General features: G+C 32.2%; 2 non-coding genes across 2 annotated transcripts; both read right to left on the bottom strand.

Annotated features, from left to right (window-relative positions):
* Positions 1–5,321: 5,321 nt before the first annotated feature.
* Positions 5,322–5,392, bottom strand: Trnag-gcc. The gene has a single exon. It is a non-coding gene; the product is annotated as a tRNA-Gly (tRNA).
* A 633-nt stretch (positions 5,393–6,025) lies between these two features.
* On the bottom strand, positions 6,026–6,096 carry Trnag-gcc. Its single transcript has one exon. It is a non-coding gene; the product is annotated as a tRNA-Gly (tRNA).
* Positions 6,097–8,769: the final 2,673 nt, after the last annotated feature.

The raw sequence follows: 8,769 nt of genomic DNA, 5'->3' as shown, positions 1-8,769 counted from the left end.
TTCGCCTTATTCCATGACGAAATTTTTCACTCAACGCGCCTAAAGAAGTTTCACTTCAAAAGGATTAATAATATTTAGTAGGTATATTATTGAATATCATATGAATGTAAATTTTCGATGATTGTAGGGTTTTTTTATGTCAGTAAGCAATCATTTACAATTCATCAAACATCAGAAAACGAGTTATATAATATTATATATACCTAAGCCACATGAACCTGTGCATAAGATATAAAAATTCATAGAAAGCAAACCTATCCTATCCATAATGCCATTACAATATCATAAACCAGATTTATTTACAAAAGGATAAAGTGACACAAAAGTTGAATGGGAACAATTTGTTTTATTGACGTTGAGATGTATGTAAATTTTTCTATATACCAGATGTTTACTGCCCCAAAGCCATCTCTCCCCTCGACTATACCAATGTAAAGAAATGTCCTATAAAACCAACACAGGGGTTATCGTCTTCAAAACATTGCAATTGAATTTTTAAGGCCTCTTTCTATGCGACGTGAATGTAGGTGTAACTATAAAATTCAATTTTTTTTTGTACTTTATTACTTTTATGAGTAATTTGAAATATATATTTTTGGAATACAATCTATACTAATATTATAAAGCCGAAGAGTTTGTTTGTTTGAAAGCGCTAATCTCGGGAACTACTGGTCCGATTTGAAAAATTCTTTCGGTGTTTGATAGCTCATTTATCGAGAAAGGCTATAGGTTATATATCATCACGCTACGACTAACATGAGTGGAGCCACGGGGGTGAAACCGCACGGATCAGCTAGTATAAATTAAGAGAGGTAAATATGAACTTACTATTTATCAAATATAAATAAAACAAAACATTTAAGTGAAGCTGTCGTCCGACATATTATTAAGTGCTGTTAGAAAAATAAAGTTGTTGGCAAAGCTACAGTTTCGTGACGTCACGCCATGCTTCAGCAAACTTATCGCTAAACCACGTCAACCTCAACTAGCCTTTGATCAGAATAAGCTCTCCAAATGGGAATAAATTTATTCATAAGTGGTTTAAATGAGCCAATGTTTACGTTCTTACTTGTTCTTCGTAGACATTAAGTAAGAATTGTTTTATATAAAGGCGCTATTCTTGGAAACGTAGACGTCACGAAAGCGTGATTCGTGATACAAATATGGAATTATTCTGATCTATAAGTAATCTTTTTCGTTAGGTTCAATAAAAGATATTGGGGTTATATTCTATTTTTAGTCGGTTTAATCATAAAACCTTAACACGTAGGTAGGTACTGTACATCAGAAATATCTATTGTATTTTGCTAAACCTGGGAATCAATTCTAAAAACCAGTCTGTACTCTATACTTCCAACACTGTAAGCCCACAAAAGTAAAACGGAATTTAATAACTTATTTTCATCCACATGAGCCGGCTCCTTAAATTTTTTATTCGTAACAAATACGCTGTATGAACGGGCAGTAAAAAGGGATTGTCCGGACATATCAAACATATTTCAACGCGGCACGTACCGGGCTAATATTGCCGACAATCATAAAATGAAACATCATAAGGGGAATAAAAACTGAAAAGAGTCTGTAACGACCCAAGACAGGGTCTTAACAAATCGACGGTCATCATTCAGGGTTAAAAGAGCCTCTGGGTCCAAAAGATAAGTCTCCATTGTGCCACGTATCGTTCGATATATTATAAATTGGGGTCGTCCCTGGCTTATTATATTAGTTACATAATAGCCGTTTGTATTGTGTATTGTATTATAAATGGAGTCGAATATGATTGGATATATATTTAGCCTCTGAAATCTGTAGGCTTTAGATAAGTTCAGCTGTGCTAGGAATGATATTATTAGGTTAGGCAATATAAATAAAATACAGAGGAAATTTATTATGGCCATTTGACGTTCGATCGGCGATCTCGTGGTTTTTCCTCCTCATCCTCATAATTGACACTTACTTGAAATCGATGCAATAAAACTACATGGTGCAATTTTAACAAATTTTCATTTTCGTTTCGATTCTCGGTAGTGGTAAACGAATTTTTAGAGATCAATTAATGCGTTTTCATCTAACTAAAATAACGGGATATTTTCTTTGATCAAAATTTTCTATCTACAAAAGTCGTAAGTCGAGTAATTTCCTTTCAGGTACCTACTATAACAAAATTACAACATCATATTATGGTAATGATGGCTCATGCCAAGTTTTAGTATCTTAGTTTTTTGTATTGCTATTTCTTTATCAATTTTTAAAGCAGCATGTAATTATTTTGCGATATATCTTGTAAACACAATAATATGTTTTGTTTTTTGTGATGCGTCGCTCGCTCTTGCCCATCACGACAGGTCTCTAATCGAAATCTGCCTAACATGAATATAACAGTAAAATCTAGTTAACCATATTTACAAAGTTAATGCGAACAGTTCACGCGATTGTAGTCATTATACGTGAGTAAGTGTGACGCTTTATTTGCATTTTTATGGCACTTTCAATGGTATGGTCACCGGGTTTGCGATGGTATTTTGTATGACGTACTCACTAATGCAAATAAATAATATGGCAAAAACGAGTATAAAGGCATGTATTTTATTTTCATTGCTGTAACATTATTTTATTAATGCTTTGGTTAAATGATGAATATAGGTACATATAATTTGTTTGCAAATCCATGAATTTAATATGTGTTGGTTTAAAATCATATAGTCATAACACAATATTATGTGTTCCGTTGATTAGAAACTACTCTTAAAGATTTCAATGTGTTACAGATTTTGGGAATGACAAACGCTAATCTTCTCTGAGGGAATGGTAACTTGCTTATATTTAAGGTGACCTTGGCCTTTTTCGTGCCAAGCATCAGTGTTGTTGCGTCTTCGATACTTCTGAATGAAATACAACATTCTGTAATTCACAGTTAGAACAGTTACATCAGAAATAGGAGTGTCTATAGTATCTACTATTTACGTTTGCATTAATTTCTAAATCTAAATCTAAAATCTATCTAAATTAATCTATGAACTATATTTTTAACTAAGGTTGTTTTCAAGTTATCTAATGAAACAATTTCACTTCGTGGTTATGGTTTATGATGAGTCTCTTATTTATTTCTATAAAATAAGTATATTAATTGAGACTTAAATAGATTGAATTTGAATTAACAAAGAGCCTTTAAAGACCAATCAACAATACAGAGTCGTTTGATAAAATATAATATTCAACAATTTTAATATTACATGTTATTCTTAGTTAGTCTTCGATTTTTCATCAAGTAAACATATAGTATGTTCGGACAATAGCCAGACACGGCGAAGTTGGGGTGAACTGCACGTACCATGACTTCCTCCCGGGATTCAACGCGGGGTAAGTAAATTGTCCTCTTCATACGTGATGCTGGAGACTTTCGCATTAAGGATTTACCACGCTACTATTGAAATTCTAAAGAGAACTTTACGTCAAGCTTGTTTGTGTCGATTGATTATTTTATGAGTACCATGACGTATTATTTATAAAAGTAGATGGATCACAGCGCTACAGACTAACGAAGTAATAAAGAAGACTGTATTTGACATTCTGAACGCAGCTGCAGGCTGACGCGAAAATCAAACTATTTTCTAGTATTGATGTGAGTTTAAAATGCACCGGTTTAATCCGTCAATGTGAAAGCCTCTGTACAGAACAGTTTCTTTGACTTGCGAAACTTATTGAATATAATGTGAGCCCAAACTTGCCAGTCAAACTCAACTACGTGTCTTTTGAATCCTGTCTTCGAGTTTACTTCAATTTGCATTGTCTTTGTTTTCTTTGAATATATTTTTGGGATGAAAATGAAGCAAATATCTTTCAATATGAACACTTGATAAAGTATAATATCTCTTTTCATACTATTCTTCTATACTTTCTTCTGTGATACTATATTTTCTTCTGTGATATAATAACTACCTACTATTAAAGCTGACTAACGTTTATTATTGATATTTATTTATACCTTTCACTGCATTATTCCTAAAAGTAACATAACAATAAACAATTACTTAGGTAGATAATATTTTTAGTTGGGAACATACAGCTGATTAATTACTTACAGGTAGAGAAATGATTATACCACTGAAAAATATGTCTGAAATATCAGTTGCTAGAGTCGTCACATACAAATAAATAGAGAACAAGCTATGATTTATTATACCAAATTCATAAATAGCACACCAATAAAGTTTATTCGAAATGTACAAAGTTAAATCTAACGACAGATTAGTAGTTCCCATGAATCGTTGCCCGTTTTCCGGCAATCTAAAATCGATCAAATTACGAGAATCAAACAAAGTTCTGCCAAAGTTTGTGTGAAATTGTGAATTGGTACAAATTGGAGCAGCGTGGCCTGCGGCTAGATATTAATGGGGAAATCATGACGAAATCCAACGCTTGTTATTTGGCTTTAGTTTTTTGCAAGCTTTGAAATTCTTAAACCAACGTTTTATACGCCACAATTGTATTTTATTTTATTAACCGTATTGTATTTCAAAGTTGAAAGAAATTTATTGAATAGCAATAAATGAAGCTAAAAAACTATTTACATTCGATTGAAGATGTATAATGAAGTATTGTTGGTTATGAAAAATAAATATAAATGAATTTTCATCTATTCGAATGAAGGCCAACTCGTTCTCTAAAGAAAATTATTTACAGCACGAATTTATAGTGTAGATTTTTTTTGTTTTGTATTTTCACAGTTTTTGTAAATTTATATTTTTTTGAAGTGAAACTTTTTTGGCACGTTGAGAGTAAAATTCCAAAGTCGCTTCATGACAATACCGCCATGTAGTAAAGCGACGATCTGACATTGAATCTTGCGAAAGAAGTTTCACTTCTGACACGTGTGCTCGGCACACACGCTCTTTTTTCGCTTATAACATAATATATTCTTATTATGTCAATTAATAAACACAAATTAATTAAAAAAAATTATATAAGTAATTTTGTAGTAAATTTAATGTCTAAATAATTCAGATGCCATTCAGGTGTCGCATGATATTCAGAACGAAGCTGGACAAGCTTAAAACAGCTGAATCCACTCACACTAGGTGAATTCTATGAGCGAGAATTAGACTGACGTCCTCTAGGATTTATAACCCATTTGTGGGTTTGGAATTATTCATTACACTATTTAATTGTTAATTGTTAGACCGTTGTTATGTGGTATTTAAGTATTTTTTTTTAGAATGAGTGATTTTTATTTTACACAGCAAAGAAATTTTTTTACTAGATATTTTTTTTTCAAGTACATATTTGTTTAAAATATAATTGAAAAATATTCAAAAAGTTAATGCATCGGTCGGGAATCGAACCCGGGCCGCCCACGTGGCAGGCGAGCATTCTACCACTGAACCACCGATGCTTGTTATCCAAATTTGTAAAAACGATTGGGTGAAAATAACACGTCAAAATACACCTTCAAATATAAATTTTTCAGATATAACAATAAAGATCAACAATTGATTGACTTGGAATAAATTTTTAATAATTCATCAGAGACGGCTCTACCGATTTTTATAAAATTTAATATGCATGGGATTTTGGGTTTCGATTCTATTCTACCCAGTAGAACAGAAAATGTAATACCTACTATACCTATTTGTATGAAAAAATAGTTGATCATCCAGGTACCTAGCAGATAGATACTAAAATAACAATGTCGGTGATAGCGTGGTCTCCGTGCGAAAACAGTGCTAAAGCATGCTTCACTACTGACTAATTTTTATTGAAAGGAATCATTTTCATTGAACCTGTGTAGAAATCTCCCAGAGCAAATTGTAAAAATAACAGTTTAGGGTCTACATATTTACAATTGCATTTGGGCTTTTTATCACAATATTATACCCATTTTTTTTCTGGTTTACTACTAAACCACTGTAATATAAAATTTTAATAGTGCATAAGTTTACTTCGTGATATTATTTTAATTAATTGAATTTTGTTAGATAAATGTGTCATCAAGGCAGACTTATTACAAAATATTGAAAAAAAACATTGCATCGGCCGGGAATCGAACCCGGGCCGCCCGCGTGGCAGGCGAGCATTCTACCACTGAACCACCGATGCTTGATAACACGTTTTATAATATTACATTTTGTAATCTAAGCCTCCAATTATAATTTTGTATGTACCTACTACAATAATAAAATTATTAAAATAGTCTCAATTTGTATTTTATTTTTAGAGCACTTTTCCACACACATAAACAACTGTAGGTATTTTTAAGAGAAAATGAAATGTAAAAATTAACTCAATTAAAAAGCCCTTTAAATTCAAATATCAATATACCTAATAAATTAGCATACATTATCACTCGACATTTATCGCGAGCTATTAGCATAAATCAGGCTAAGCTAATAAGGCCACGGCTCATCATTGACATTTACATGTAATCCATTTATCAGCTCTCGTCACGCGTCACGCATTGATTACGTGTCACTGTCTAATGATTCGAGGCGATGGCAGCTTAATCCTAGCTTTGGACCTAATGGCTAGTACAAATGGAGATCTTTAGGGCATTAGAACATTCTATGTCTCATTTGGCTAGGACAAGCGCGTCCATAAAAACTATCGTCAAAGTCTAAGGTCAAAGTATATCGTCATCGAGAACATTTGCATGGGAATTTGAAAAGCGCCCCTAAGCTACTGTGCGTCAACGGAACAATTAATTTTTTATAAGTTAATAGTGACATTATGTTCTCGATGACGCGGACGATACGAATACATTCAGTTTTCACGATAGTATTCGTGCTCGCGCTTCTATAGTTATGACCTTATCTAGAGAAATAGCTTTATAATATGGCAGTAAAAGTTATAATTAAATATTAAAAAATAGTTTGAATCCTAACAAACCACGAAATATTGGTTGGCAGGCAGTGTGCCCGCGAACTGCGGTTTGGTCACCATGATTTAGAACCAAAATACCGAAATATACCAACTAACATTATATAAGCATTTTTAATAAATGTAAGCATATTTTTTAATTATTTTTTGCTGATAAACGTATTAATTTTGCAGTTAACCATAAAAATACGAAAATATTTCTTTGTTTCTCTAATTACTTCTTCAAGATGCTCCACTGACGAGAGATTAACTGCAATTCAGCCTTTAATAGTAACTTAGTACTTAATTACATTCAATTAACTACCATCTTCTCAAATCTTTGGACCTATAAAGATTTTGGACGAAAAAAAAATAAAAAATATCTGGCCATTCAAATTGTGTTAAGAAGAAATCGAAAAAATACAAGGACGCCGAATTTATTGAATTGTCTTTCTTTTTAAATTTAACGAACAGGCTGAAAATAATTTTATCTTATTAGGCACCCTTTCATAAAATCTTTTTCATCGAATCTTTTCATTCACCTAGGTTAAAAAAGGCACTGAATACTTGAATATTAAATTCAAAAAATATTTCTTTACTGTTTTGCCCAATTTTAATAATGATAGCTATCGTAACATTAAGGTAAAACAGAATACAATAGCATCGAACAAGATATAACTTATATAAATAGATGATTAGATGGTATCTATCAATTGTAATTATTTCAATTCCAACAATAATTAAAAGATAATGATTTCGAGACTATTCTTTCGTATACAAACTTATCTTAAAAAGTCGACCACCTGAAATGTATTAGTAATATCACAGATAATATACAACTATACATCCTAGGTGATATTACGGGAAACACCTCTGAAATAGTCCAACATAACGAACAAAAACATAATTAATTATTAATCAAATAACAAACATAAAAAAGCAGTAGAATTTCTTACTTTTAGTGGATTTCTGATAATATTAGGTGTTCTATATTCATTTTTGATAATGAAACCGATACTAAGCTCAAAGCTGAGTCAATAAATAATTTTAACTTTAGTTATGACTTATGAGCATTCGATCCCGATAAACAAATATTATCATTTGGATCAACTCGGTCCAATAATAATTTAGCTTTCCTACTCAATGTGGAATTTCTGTACATATAAGTCACTTGTTAGATAAGTGACTAAATATTGGTTAAATTAAAAAGCCTATATCTTTAATTGGAAATAAATTGTATAACTACTTCAGGTCGGGTACCTTTCTTGTGTCAATACGTATTGAGAAACGCTCCGTCGAACATAATTAATTTAAAAAGTAATAAGTGTAAATATTGTGTTAAATCCGTGTTCATCACAAAGGACTTACCTTCAGTGTATCACTATCTAAAAAGTTTTAATAATTCACAGTGGTAAACACAAACTTAAGCTACAAATTGTGTTGAATGCTGACTTTTCTCGAATACCCACAAGTTGAGAACATAATATTATCAACCGGGAGCATTTATTAGTGTGCTTTTTTACAAAAATCGGTAAAACACCGAAGTATTGGAGCATTTATTACTGTGCTACTTTGACTTTTGATTTTTTTTTTATTACTTTTATTTTTCAACTTAAATTTACATGATGGTGGCCTGCTCAGCGTGTAATGTGAATATTTTAGTAACCCAAAAAAGAATTAAATGCACCAATGGAAACTGCCATCACCTATATCATCAGGATTGTGTCAAGTTTAATGAAACAACTGGTGTACGTTCAAAATGGGTGTGCCCTGTCTGCGTGGCTTCCAGACCCAAGGTGGGAGACAACTCCAATACCCCCGTTCACGGCAAGGTTCCTAGAGATTTGATGACAACGCCAGTAAGCTCCGTGCCGACGACCTCAGACAATGACACGGTGATATTAGAAATTCGCAAGC

Source organism: Colias croceus, chromosome 7 (assembly GCF_905220415.1).
Source record: "Colias croceus chromosome 7, ilColCroc2.1".
NCBI lineage: Eukaryota > Metazoa > Arthropoda > Insecta > Lepidoptera > Pieridae > Colias > Colias croceus.
This window is presented reverse-complemented; position numbering and strand designations above follow the sequence as displayed.